The following is a 15,246-nucleotide window of genomic DNA, read 5'->3' as shown; positions in this document are numbered from 1 at the left end:
AAGAAAGTATTTAAGCTAATTACCAATATAAACTCTTTTTCATACAACATAAACCATCTGCAGCCAATTCTTTATACTATAAATATCTCCCCGTTAAGTGTTCCTCAGAAAATCATCACAAACACACCTGATTCTTCAATAGTAGCACACACTGTTGACACAACACATAGCAGTAATTAACACTCATATGTATTTAATGATCCTAGAATCTCAAACAAACCAATACCTTTAGGAGAGACCCTGAGAAAAAGTTATCACCCTATCATAAACACAACAACTGCATAAATTAGAAACTAGATAGAGTATAAAGGACTAAAAACTGTCCCAGGCCAGAAAATCAATTCAATTTTTGACACATTGTTAAAACACGATGATCATTGTTGACATTCAAGAAAACATGTTCTATAAGTGTCAACTTCCCATTTCAAAAAAATATTAACACATATGTATCCATCAGTAGTCACCATCTCCTTGCCGTTCGGGGATCAAGCTCACCACCAAGCCATATCCCTGATTCCCTACCTTGAGCACCATTCTTTTCTCCTGCATCCGTAACCTAATACCAATAAACAAAAAACATATTTTATGTTTTCAAATTTGAGAGAGAGGAGTTTGTGTTTCTTTTAAATATATAAATTTTTGTTGGAGCATGGTATAAGAAAAGTTTGGTCAACTGAACATATAATAAGGAATGGAGAAACTTGTAAATATGCTTTTATATTTGCATATTTTTAAGTCCAAAACAGCCTCTAGCTTAAGACGCCCTGACTCTCTGAGGGAGAGGCGCACATAAGTTTTTAACAACTTTTACGGTTCATTAGAGATCTTGGAATTTCCTTGATGCGCCTTAGTTTTTTTTATACATTGGCTTAAGAAGAGACATACTCCCGTAGTACCAAATAAAATTACAAATGTTACCGGGTGAATTTTTTTAATAGAACTAAATTGGCAAAATGTTCTGCTAAAAGCAAAAAAAAAAAAAGTTGAGCATACATCAAAGTAATCACGGAAAAAGTACTTTTAGTAAAGAATCTTTTATGATAGCTAGTGATAGTATATTCTAAATTTCTTCATAAAGATACAACATATTTCTTAAGAAATTTGTAGCCAAAATTACCAAATTTGCTCAAATGAAAAAATAAAAACTGTATCGTGATTCAGGGTGGAGGGAGTAAAATCTTTTACAGGAAAATATATCTTTTATCCAGCGCTAGTAATCAAGGGTATGGTGGAAATATTTCGGTATACCCGTTTCCCTTGTGAATTTCAGAACAAAAAAATGCAGAACACTAGAGAAATACCATAAGCAGAACAATACTGAATTTTTCCACAAACTGATCTAATTCATATTTTCTGGAACTGAGTTTCAGGAAGGAAAAGACGGCCTTTTGGATCCCTCATTGTTCATATCTCAAATCACTTCCAAGAAATAAAATATGGCAATCCAGGAGAAAATTCTTAAGGATAACTCAAAGCTCTTCAAGGCATTAGAGACTAGTTCTCATTCAATGGCATAAGCACACGACTACACTGATTCAACTTTATTATAACAGGTTAAATATTCAGTAGTATTAGAGTTCATAAAACTTATCCTACCCTTGGTGCATTGATATATTTAATGAATGAAGCAAATTAATTGATCCCTATGCAAGAGAAATGACACTTTCAATCTGCAATAGTTATGCAAATCATATCTGCCAGATATATTCAATAAAAATCTAACAATTATCAAATTCATTTCCACATGAAACACTGAAGCCAAAGCCCTTTCAAGAGACCATTCCTAACTGATCCTTGAAATTAGCACAAACATTGTAAGTGAAATATGAAATCACAAATTCAGGTCTATACACTACACTGCCTCTGAAAAACCATGTTACAGTATCAAAGAATATTGTATGTACTATGTAATTGCAATCATGGTACGAATCATGCCGATATTTTCTTTGCATCACAGACAATAAAACATATGGTGTTCACAACACAAATGTTCACTGATAAAAGACGGGGCACAACTTTTCACAGTAATGAAATGAACAATCTCTAATTTGACAATCGCGAAATCGACAAGAAATCGAAAGCACAACAAATCCAGAACCAAAGATCTACAAAAGCAGATCTAAATCCGAAATGCATATCAACAAAACCCTAAAAATATCCCCATAACTTCTTAACCAAAATCAAATCAAATCATATTTATTTTCTTCAGAAATCGAAAACAGTAAAAATAATTAGATCTTATAGTAATAAGAGATTCAATGTTCTAAACGATTGACCACGAATTCGTCGGTGGTTTGAAGGCTCCAGCTCCTCTGGAATTGGGGGAAGTCTGAGCTGCGAAAACAGAATAGGAGGCGTAGTAGACTGGTCGACAACATGGTTTGATAGAGATGAAGGAGGAGAGGGAGAGGGAGATGTGAAGTTGGGAATTAGGGAAAACGACGTGAGTTGTGAGGAGGGGAGGAGGGGATAGAGCACAAAAGTACCTAAAAAGCGTTCACATTTATTTATTTTTTAATTTAGGATTAGAAAAAGAGACCCGTGTTTTATCTTATTAGGTCTTTATCTTCTCTTTTGTTTTTCCATGCGCCATATTCAGTGGGCCCAGCGCAAATTAGAGACCCGTTGCTTTACTTAAGGGGTCTTTCTCCTTTTAGATTTAGTGAGATATGTGGGGTCCAGTACACATAACAGAGCCGTTATCACTTAAATTAGATCTCTTATATTAAAGAGACCCGTTATGTCGTTCAACGGATCTTTTATTAAGGGTCTCTTTGACTATTTTTGTAGTAGTGTCTTAATAAAACTAATTCTAGTAGGACTAAGAATACTTAATCCCAACGTTACTTGGCAACTAAGTATCGGACTTTTCTTGGAGCCCAAGACGAAGAAACTAACGCAGGCACGATGGGCCACGCTGGTGCGCGTGCCTGCCTAGGCCCAGCCGCAGCCGCAGATGGCCAAAGGCCCAACGCGCTGCAGCCTTGCCTTGGCGGGCTGCATCGCTGCCGCTGCCTTGCTTACTTGGCGGGCTGCTATGATGTTGCTGCCTTGCTTGCTTGGCGCGGCCCACTGTGCTTCCAGGCCCATCGCCTGGGCGCTGGCGCTGGGCCTCGTGCTCAGCGCTATGCCCTCGGCCTTTGCTTGTCGAACGATGGGCCGGCTTGCTTGCCAGCTTGTCGCTCGTCGAGATTCCGATTTGTTTTCCGATTCCGGAATCCATTTCTGTTTCGAACAAATATTTTATGTTTCTGTTAATATTTCCGATTCCAGAAATAATTTCTTTTTCTAACAATATTTCCGATTCCGACAATATTTCTAATCCCGATAATATTTTCCGATACGGTCCATGTTTCCGTTTCCGGCAACATCTACGACTTGGATAATATTTATACTGAAGGAAATAATGCCCTTGGTCCAAGTATGCATTCTATGTTAAGTCTAATAAGTGCGGTTCAGTATTAATTAACAAGTTAATAATTCAGTGAGATCAAGTGAGCTGAATGCCTAGCTAGAGGCCGCTTCAGTTCAAGTGGAATTAATGATATTAATCCACAGCTTACTCTTGACTGAACCCGTAGGGTCACACAAATAGTACGTAAACGGATCAAGTATTTAATGGCATTAAATACTCCATCTATGGATATTCGGAATCGACGGATCTTGGTTTCAGTGGGAGCTGAGATCGTCACAGGCAAGAAATGAATACTCCGGAAACGATGATATTGCCGGAAACGGAAATATGGATCGTATCGGAAATATAAATATTATCCAAGTCGTAGATGTTGCCGGAAACGGAAACATGGTACGTATCGGAAAATATTATCGGAAATGGAAATATTGCCGGAATCGGAAATATTGCCGGAAACGGAAATATTGTCAGAATCGGAAATATTATCGGAATCGGAAAATAATTCCGGAAACGGAAATATTAAATATTTGTTCGAAACGGAAATTGATTCCGGAATCGGAAATATTAAATATTGTTCGTATCGGAAATGAATTCCGGAACCGGGAATTTAATCGGAAGCGTATCGTACGAATAAGCATCGGACGAGGCCTGCCGGACGAGGGCCCAGCACGAAGCCAGGCCATCGCCCAGCAAGCCACACGCATCCAGCAACACGCCAATGCCTCGACCAGGCCCAGCGCAAGGCCAGTCCCAGCCAAGCTGGCGCGCGCGCACAAATTGGCTGCGGGCAGTGGGCCTGTGCGCCGTGCGCACAGCGTGGGCCGCAAGGCTTGCGCATGGGCGTGCGATGCTCGTGCGGTGCGTGTGTACGTGCTATACGAATCCTAAAGCTATCGGAATTCGTGCATAGATTAAATCCTAATCCTAAAAGATTAAATTAATTATTTAGAGTTCTAATAGGATTCTAATTAATTAATTAGTATTCTAACAGGATTCGAAATCCTTTCCAAGGTTCTATAAATATATGCCTAGGGTCATAAATTTATACACGAGTTTTTCATCGAGTATTCAAGTATTCAAAGTGATTTTTGAGAGCAAAAATTCAGTCATACAATTGCCTATATGTGCCGAAAATTCTAAGTACCTTAAGGGCGATCCTAGTTGGTCAAGCTTAAGGCGGATCCGGGCGTGCTGTGGACTATCTACGGAGGGACGACACTTGGAGTCCTAAAGACTTGTTCTTGTTCGGTTCGGGCGCAGCTAGGGAAGGCACGCAACAAAGAGTATGCATCTAAACTATGCTAAATGATTATGTGTAAATAATATGCTTTCCTGGCTTTATGGTTTTTTCCGCATGATTTATGAATTGTCATATGTATCATAACCTAACAGTGGTATCATGAGCCTCTTATTATTTTCATAATCTAATTGCGTGAACATGGTTAAATATTACAAATTTGCAAGAATTAAAAGGGGTGATTAATTTCGTAATTGTTAATTAATTGCAAATTGCGTTTATTTAATTATACGTACGCAGTTTTTCGGCAGTTTCTTCGTTACTCATCCAAATCGAGTGATGTTTGTGTCAATTCCGCATGTAAAAGGCATTCTAAAATGTTGACAAAATTCGAAACCTAACTATGACTTTTCGGAGGTTTTAGTTTTTCGAATGCAAAATTTCGTAAATTTAAGATGTTAAATTAAATATTTGCGATTCTTGTTGATAAATCTTGAATTTTTTATTGACCTACTGTATATGTTTAACAAGTTTGAATGCCTAGCCTTGTTAATTATGCAATCTTATTTGTAATTATGATTAATTTGTTGAAAATTGGAATAATTTAGAATTAATTTGATTTTCATAATTAGTTATAATTTAATTAGATACCTATGATTAAAAACCACCATAAAAATTGTAAATTTATGTTAAATTTTAAATTTTTATGACCTAGACTTGAATCCATGTTAATCGGAAATCAATTGGATAATAAATTTTCGATTTTTCGCCCTAAAATTATGAAATTAATATTATTTATTAATTTGTCATTAATTTTGAATATAAATTTTAAATTTTATGCGATTCGCTCATATAACTTGCACGCACAAAGCAATGGACGCTACGTGTTACCCTTAAGGGGTGTTGTATAATGCGGGCATGTGACGACGAGCAAGGGATCTCGTCGCCCATGCGGTACGAATGCAATGAGCAAGGCCATGGTGCACGAGCACAAGGCAGCAGCCCTGCCTTGTGTCGTGGGCTATGTGCAATGGGCGAATGGGCGAGGGCGAGAGCAAGGCACGAGCAGTCGCGTGTGGGCAGCAAGCGAGCTGCGCCACAGCGTGCACTGCCTCGCGCGCAGCGAGCGTAAGCTCGCGTGCCACGAGTGTTGCGCCAAGCATCGATCGCTCGCGCGCAGCGAGCGCTATTATGCGTGCGACAAGCGCTGCGCCCAGCGATGGCGTGCGAGTGCTTGTTGCGACGTGCGACGAGCGCTGCGCCCAGCGATGGCAAGCAGCTTGCTTGTTGCGACGTGCGACGAGTGTTGCGCCCAGCGATGGGCTGCGGCAGCATGCTCGTGCGTCGAGAGCTGGCGCGCGCAGCGAGCACCAGCTCACGTGATGCCTTGCAATGGTGAGCAGCAGCGATGCGAGGCAGCACATGGGCTGCGCGCACATGGCCAGCGATGGCTGTGTGCGTGTGGCCCATGGGCGTGCGATGCGTGGGATTGTTGCGTTGCGATTAGATCGTTTTGAAATTTTTAATTTGAAATTTTCAGTTTACATAATTTTAATTAATTTTAAAATTGATAATTTAAATTATTTTCTTGGATTTTAATTTTGAATATTGTAATTATAATAAATTTTATTTATTCTAATTATTTTACTAAAATTAAAATCATGAATTAATTTAAATACCACTGAAATTAAATTAAACTTTTGGATTCAATTATAAATTTATATGAGCTTTAAATTTTAATTAAATTTGTATGTTTCCGGTTAGACTAGAAATACATTTTTATGTTTAAAATTAGTAAAGCATATGAATTTATTGGTTTAAGTGGGAGCCCCTTTTAGTCATAAACTCTTGATTAGGTCTACAAATCCTTAAGGTTAAAACAACTTGATTAGAATTAATAAGGACTGAATAATTGTTAGATTATTGGTGCCCTTGATTAATTGTTGCAAATGTTTATGTGATGCATAATGTGTTTTACTAACCAGCTATGTGGGCCATTCATGATAATGAATGGGTGAATGGTATATATTGTGTATGTACTGTTTTGCAGGTTATGAAGTGACTAGTATGGCCCAAATAGGATAGAAAATATGGTCTGCGTACCATTAATTTGAATGTAATTGGTCTAAAGTACCAAAGCTGTTTTTCAATTCAAATATGGTCTGCGTACCATCAAATAGTTGTAATTAGTTTTAATTATAGCTTATCCTATTTGAAGAAAATAGTGCCTCCCACGGTGATTTTCAAGACGGACTTTGAAGTTAAAGCTTCAAGATGAAGTCGGGCCATACTAGATCACATTTATCTTATGCATGTTTTAAGTTATTTATTGCTTTTAAATATGTCTTAAAATGCATGAGATCAAAAGCTTGATTATGTTGCATGATTAAGGATTTTAGTTCACTTAAAATCTAACCAACATAGTAAGAGCCTTAAGTTCCAAACTTAAAAATTGAGTTAAAAGGTGCCATGCCAAAATATACACTTGCTTGGATATCCTTTACATCAATCTAGTAATAGTTTTCGCTCAGCGAGGTGTTACTTATTGGTCCTAAAGGGGCAAGGTACACAAATAATTGTGAGTACATGTTAGTTTTGGTGAAACTCAACGATATAAGTAAGGAGTCCTTTTATGTCGTGGCAAAATCGATAGGTTTACCTAATAAGTTCTTAGACGTACCTATCAACCAAGAATAGTTTCTAGACTATTAGCAAAAGGCTTTTGCTTACCTAAGATGTTTTAGGATTAAGTCGACAAACTGTGCTTAGTTCTTCAATGATTTTAGGATCTTGGAATCATTTTATTCACACCTGCCGGAACACATAATTCGAATAAAATGCTAATGACTTGTTTAAATTGCATGATTGCTTTCATTTTCAAGTTATTATTCATGATAAATGTTTAGACTTTGCATGCTTCAATGTATGTTTTAATTATTGTTTATAATTAAATATCTTGCACTGCAATAAATCCTTTTAGAAAGGTAACAGTAAATTTCCTCGATTGGTAGTGAATTCAAGAACGATTCACGGAAATGAGAGAAAATGAGCGATTTAAAATGTACGTTTCTTTTAGCGACTTTTATGGTTGTTTTCGAGTATCAAAGTCGAATGGCAAACCGATTGGTGCTTGTGAAATTCAAAATACAATGTAGTTTTGAGATCATAAAGCATTGAGTTTAAACGCTCAGCTTTACCAATGGTTAACAACCTAAAATCTTTTTTCCATTTAATTCTCGAATGAGTCTAGTCCCTAGACATTCGAATAGATCGATGCTTAGAGAAATTTAGAAGCTTCTGGTAAGATCATCTAGTTGAAACAAAATATTCAACATAAATTAAAATGTTAAAGAACCTTGTTGGTGACATTGGACATGTCTAACAAAGTATAAAAGTCAACACTAAAGAATTCAATTCTTAAGACTATAAGAAAGGGTACAAGAAATAGGAAAAGAAGGAAAAAATGAAAGGAATTTACGATTCCGTTTCTACCTATAAGTTTATGTTTAAAGAGAAGTGACCTAGCAATCAAACTTCCTTGGTATCATATACCGCTTGAGGTTCTTACTTCGGTAATAACTCAAACAATGGAAGCTAGGCTACAATAATGACCTACAAGTGGGAAATGAAGCATGGCAATGCTACATTAGTTGTAGGGTCATCCAGTTTGTTTTAAGTCCTTTCAAAGGCTGGAACTTAATGGCTATTTTGTTCCATAATCAACATACCTAAATTTCTGTTTTCAAACACAGAAAGACTCACATTCAAGAAAAACAAAAACAATGTTTGTTTGTTTATTTGAATGAAATGGTCAATTACAGGTTGAGTCAATATGCTTGATTAAAACAAACAACTCTTTAAAGAACTTTACTAGGTTCAAATCAAACCCTTGATTTGAGTTCCACTAATCTTTGGCATTGTTGCTTAGACCATGTCAACAAGTTAACATTCACAAGCTCTATTTTAAATGGACTTTTGAAAGTTGGTTGATTTCTAGATCAACTTAAGATAAGCTAGTCTTACTTGTTGAAAGTAACAAAGAATATGAAATATTGTTAGAACGCCTAGACGATAGAGTTCAAAGCTAAAGAAAGGTTTTATGACTTTATTATTTCACATGGATTTGAGTGAACATAGGTTTATTTACTCAAATGTGATATAAGTTGAATCTGTTTGGCTAGTTCAAAGATTCAGAAGTATAAAATCCACTTGGCAAGAAATCATAAAGATCTAGGTTAGATCATGTTGATGATTACTTGAGACCAAATATGATCATCAATGGTTGTGTGTTGTAATTTCACAATCTAGGTCCATAAGATATGGCATATCTTAGTTGGAATAATCGAAGTCAATTAGTACTTGATTCTATTAATGATGAATCATAAGGACTTTTCCTATAATTTCTAAAACAAAATGCTCAACTACCACCAAACTAAACCAAATTCGTCAAAGCTATTGAAAAGTAATTTCAGAATAACTTTTTCATAAAATATATCTAGAGAGTTGGAAAACTCAGTGGGAGCTTAGTGTTTGTCATTCGACAAACTAAGGCCCAAGTATAGATATATCTTTCATTGTGATTTATTCAAATGAGACATAAGGGTATTGTTTCTACCACGAATTTTTGAGAACATAATGTTTTTTTGCTCGAAATAATGTCCTTTTGGAGATTCGTTTCCAAAATGACAAGTGGGAGAAAATAGACCTCGAAAGTCTTCGAGGCGAACAACAAACATAAACGGACATTCCGGAGGCTTTTCGAAGTTCTTTAGAAAATCCGAACACGTATTCTTTAAGGACTTTAGAAGTGGCTTTAAAGAATAGACATCTCTTAGAAGACTTTACAAGTGCTTCAAGGAGAACAGAATATTCAAAGGACTTTTAAGTGGCTATTGATATTCTGTTGTTTGATGTTCTATACCCTTGTAGGCATAGAGTTCAAGTCACTGAAACTATGAGATTCTTCTATTAGATAGTGAAGAAACATGGAGTTCAGGTCACTGAAACTATGCAATTCTTCTATTAGATAGTGAAGAAACCTACAACTTGCAGTCAAACTATTATCATTAATGAGTTTGTGACTTGTAAGAAAGCTATGACGAAACCCAGATTCCCTAAAATGGTTAGAGGCCATATATAGACTCAAATGTTTTAAATGGTTAGAGGCCATAAAACATACTCAATGTTTTGATGACAAAATTGAAATTTTGTTGATTTGCAAGAATAGGTTCACACCTATTGGTTGCAAGTTTGTTTTAAGGATAAAAACCATCAAACATGAAATTATGTTCACACACAAAGCTAGATTAGTTGCTAAAGGTTACAAGCAAATTCACGGTGTGGATTGTGTTGAAACCTCATGCATAATCGTAATGCTCAAGTCTATAATTCAAGCAATGATTGCATATTGGTACATATAGCAATTGGATGACAAAACGTATTCCTCAATCAAATGTTGGAATAAACTATGTACATGGTATGTCATAGGATTTGTGGATCCAAATAAATTCTTGAAAGAGAAAGCTAGCTTATAAAATCTAAGTACAGATTTAAGCAAGCAATTGGGAATTGGAATTATATTTTAATGAAGCTAATAAGTATTTTAGTTTCATAAAATATACATGATTCTTATAGATATATAAGAAGTTTAGTGGGAGTACATAAAACTTAATTGGTCCTATGAGTATCACACACATATCTCTCTATTGTAAAATAACATTCAAATGCTAATGACTTAGATTTGAAATTATTCATCAATGATGGACCATGGCGAAACTTAGTACATACTGGGTATTAAGATCTATTTACAAAGATCTTATAATATTGTTTTGGATTAAGTAATGGCATTTACTAAATCAAACACGAAATACTCCATTGGAGATATTCGACCCATGTGAATAAATCTAAGTGAAAGATGTCTGAACTATGTATAAGCGTTTACTAAGTTAAACATCAAAGGATCTAAGTAAGATTCTTAACCTATATTATATGTCAAAGAATTTAGCTAGATTTAGTATCTACTGAAACTAGATGAGCTAAACTTACATGAATAGAATTCAATTGGGAATTATTCTGCAAAAGAATTTATCATGTATGATATAATATAAGGATCGCCAAAAACGTATCGTATGGCTTTAGGCATAACGAACATATACCAATCTCTATTGATCTAAGTGAATATCAACTAGATTGAGATCAAGAAAAACTTATGGTACTTGAAAAGGTACATAGGAATAGTTCTTGATTCAAGGAAATAAAGATATGCTAAATATTGATGCTACACGCATAAACACTGGCAAAGGATCAAGCAAGATTCCTTTGAAGTTAACCATTGACAAGGACGAGCTATAGAGCATTGTGTTTTGAAATGGCAACATGGATTGGAGACCATGAGTTGTTGCGTGGGAAATTAAAATAATAATTTCTATGTTCTAAGATATGGTTGGAGAGTCTTCCACATATCTATGAACTGCTTGGATAGGTAAATCCAAACAAAGCATCACTAGCAACCTATACAGTTGAAGTAAAAGTAATTATTGCCTAAGAAGCAATAAAACAGGGTTGTTTAAAGTTCTTCACTGAACTTGGGTAGATCACCTATCTGCTGGCTTGATGGTTCTTCATTGAAAAAATGCGTAGAACAACTCTTGAAGCAAGAAAAACGTCTGCTAACTTGATGGTTCTTCATTGCAAAATGAGTAAAACCACCATCAAAGTAAGAAAGACTAGATCACATAATAAACAAACTCGAAAAGATCTTATCATCATATCTCGAAGAACATTCGATGAAAAGGATATTAAGATTGGCAAAGCATGATAACTAAACCTATGCAACAAGTGAGAAACAACACTCACATTCTGGCACTGGAAATCAAGCATAGCTTTGAATTCCATGAAATGTTTTAAAGATGGGTTCAAGGCCCATGGTTGTAAAACATTAGGGGTTGAACATTTATCATATATGAAATGTATTTTCATATTCCATTTAATCTTGGTTTAGTATTAAATGATGAGTCCCTTCAATTTGACTATATATTCAAGATAGACTGTCAGGACCAGTCCTGTGACTAAGAAATGTCTATCAAGTGAACTTGAATGTCAAAGGTTGAAAATGGTCCCTAGTCGGAGTTTTCTATAAAATTGGACGCATAGAAAACGTTAGACGATTAGAATGCAAGATGACTAGTAGTTCTGTTTCTTGAACTATGTGGACATGGCAATGTCATAATCATTTGCATAGATACTTACTTTGGGAAGACTAGTATCGGACAAGACCTATGAAACTTTACTGTAAGAGATGAAAATCTGTCATAAGTAAATTTCATTAAAATAATTAGACACTAAATCCTCAATACCTGAGTGATTTGAGATTACTTGTTTGAGAACTGGTTGCTTTGACGTTGACCAACCGTCGCACCGTAAAAGGAGGCTATAAAGGCAACGCTCAGGTAATCACCTATCAAACGAAGTCTAATCTCAAGATCGCAAGATTGGGATTGTCCTCCCATAAATCGGGATGAGATGCTTAAAAGTTGTACAAGGCCACTCGGAGAGCTAGAAACTGTGAAATGCATGGTCGTGCTCGGATGAATCATAGTCTATGATTATCTGTTTATTTGATCAGTTGAACTCTGAAACCGAGGAACACCTCTGGACATAATAAGGATGACAACTCTTACCTTATGTTCAAGAGCAAGCATCGAGCGACAAAGGAATTAGGAAATGCACACTTGTCCCTAAGGACAAGTGGGAGACTGAAGGAAATAATGCCCTTGGTCCAAGTATGCATTCTATGTTAAGTCTAATAAGTGCGGTTCAGTATTAATTAACAAGTTAATAATTCAGTGAGATCAAGTGAGCTGAATGCCTAGCTAGAGGCCGCTTCAGTTCAAGTGGAATTAATGATATTAATCCACAGCTTACTCTTGACTGGACCTGTAGGGTCACACAAATAGTACGTAAACGGATCAAGTATTTAATGGCATTAAATACTCCATCTATGGATATTCGGAATCGACGGATCTTGGTTCCAGTGGGAGCTGAGATCGTCACAGGCAAGAAATGAATACTCCGGAAACGATGATATTGCCGGAAACGGAAATATGGATCGTATCGGAAATATAAATATTATCCAAGTCGTAGATGTTGCCGGAAACGGAAACATGGTACGTATCGGAAAATATTATCGGAAATGGAAATATTGCCGGAATCAGAAATATTGCCGGAAACGGAAATATTGTCAGAATCGGAAATATTATCGGAATCGGAAAATAATTCCGGAAACGGAAATATTAAATATTTGTTCGAAACGGAAATTGATTCCGGAATCGGAAATATTAAATATTGTTCGTATCGGAAATGAATTCCGGAACCGGGAATTTAATCGGAAGCGTATCGTACGAATAAGCATCGGACGAGGCCTGCCGGACGAGGGCCCAGCACGAAGCCAGGCCATCGCCCAGCAAGCCACACGCATCCAACAACACGCCAATGCCTCGACCAGGCCCAGCGCAAGGCCAGTCCCAGCCAAGGCTGGCGCGCGCGCACAAATGGGCTGCGGGCAGTGGGCCTGTGCGCCGTGCGCACAGCGTGGGCCGCAAGGCTTGCGCATGGGCGTGCGATGCTCGTGCGGTGCGTGTGTACGTGCTATACGAATCCTAAAGCTCTCGGAATTCGTGCATAGATTAAATCCTAATCCTAAAAGATTAAATTAATTATTTAGAGTTCTAATAGGATTCTAATTAATTAATTAGTATTCTAACAGGATTCGAAATCCTTTCCAAGGTTCTATAAATATATGCCTAGGGTCATAAATTTATACACGAGTTTTTCATCGAGTATTCAAGTATTCAAAGTGATTTTTGAGAGCAAAAATTCAGTCATACAATTGCCTATATGTGCCGAAAATTCTAAGTACCTTAAGGGCGATCCTAGTTGGTCAAGCTTAAGGCGGATCCGGACGTGCTGTGGACTATCTACGGAGGGACGACACTTGGAGTCCTAAAGACTTGTTCTTGTTCGGTTCGGGCGCAGCTAGGGAAGGCACGCAACAAAGAGTATGCATCTAAACTATGCTAAATGATTATGTGTAAATAATATGCTTTCTTGGCTTTATGGTTTTTTCCGCATGATTTATGAATTGTCATATGTATCATAACCTAACAGTGGTATCACGAGCCTCTTATTATTTTCATAATCTAAATTGCATGAACATGGTTAAATATTACAAATTTGCAAGAATTAAAAGGGGTGATTAATTTTCGTAATTGTTAATTAATTGCAAATTGCGTTTATTTAATTATACGTACGCAGTTTTTCGGCAGTTTCTTCGTTACTCATCCAAATCGAGTGATGTTTGTGTCAATTCCGCATGTAAAAGGCATTCTAAAATTTTGACAAAAAGAATATTTTTCGGCCGAACCCAGAATTCTCAAATTCGAAGCCTAACTATGACTTTTCGGAGGTTTTAGTTTTTCGAATGCAAAATTTCGTAAATTTAAGATGTTAAATTAAATATTTGCGATTCTTGTTGATAAATCTTGAATTTTTTATTGACCTACTGTATATGTTTAACAAGTTTGAATGCGTAGCCTTGTTAATTATGCAATCTAATTTGTAATTATGATTAATTTGTTGAAAATTGGAATAATTTAGAATTAATTTGATTTTCATAATTAGTTATAATTTAATTAGATACCTATGATTAAAAACCACCATAAAAATTGTAAATTTATGTTAAATTTTAAATTTTTATGACCTAGACTTGAATCCATGTTAATCGGAAATCAATTGAATAATAAATTTTCGATTTTTCGCCCTAAAATTATGAAATTAATATTATTTATTAATTTGTCATTAATTTTGAATATAAATTTTAAATTTTATGCGATTCGCTCATATAACTTGCACGCACAAAGCAATGGACGCTACGTGTTACCCTTAAGGGGTGTTGTATAGTGCGGGCATGTGACGACGAGCAAGGGATCTCGTCGCCCATGCGGTACGAATGCAATGAGCAAGGCCATGGTGCACGAGCACAAGGCAGCAGCCCTGCCTTGTGTCGTGGGCTATGTGCAATGGGCGAATGGGCGAGGGCGAGAGCAAGGCACGAGCAGTCGCGTGTGGGCAGCAAGCGAGCTGCGTCACAGCGCGCACTGCCTCGCGCAAGCGTGCGGAGCCTCGCGCGCAGCAAGCGTAAGCTCGCGTGCCACGAGTGTTGCGCCAAGCATCGATCGCTCGCGCGCAGCAAGCGCTATTGTGCGTGCGACAAGCGTTGCGCCCAGCGATGGCGTGCGAGTGCTTGTTGCGACGTGCGACGAGCGCTGCGCCCAGCGATGGCAAGCAGCTTGCTTGTTGCGACGTGCGACGAGCGCTGCGCCCAGCGATGGGCTGCGGCAGCATGCTCGTGCGTCGAGCGCTGCGCCCAGCGATGGGCTGCGGCAGCATGCTCGTGCGTCGAGCGCTGGCGCGCGCAGCGAGCACCAGCTCGCGTGATGCCTTGCGATGGTGAGCAGCAGCGATGCGAGGCAGCGCATGGGCTGCGCGCACATGGCCAGCGATGGCTGTGTGCGTGTGGCCCATGGGCGTGCGATGCGTG

The sequence above is a fragment of the Spinacia oleracea genome, chromosome 6 (assembly GCF_020520425.1).
Source record: "Spinacia oleracea cultivar Varoflay chromosome 6, BTI_SOV_V1, whole genome shotgun sequence".
Lineage (NCBI taxonomy): Eukaryota > Viridiplantae > Streptophyta > Magnoliopsida > Caryophyllales > Amaranthaceae > Spinacia > Spinacia oleracea.
This window is presented reverse-complemented; position numbering follows the sequence as displayed.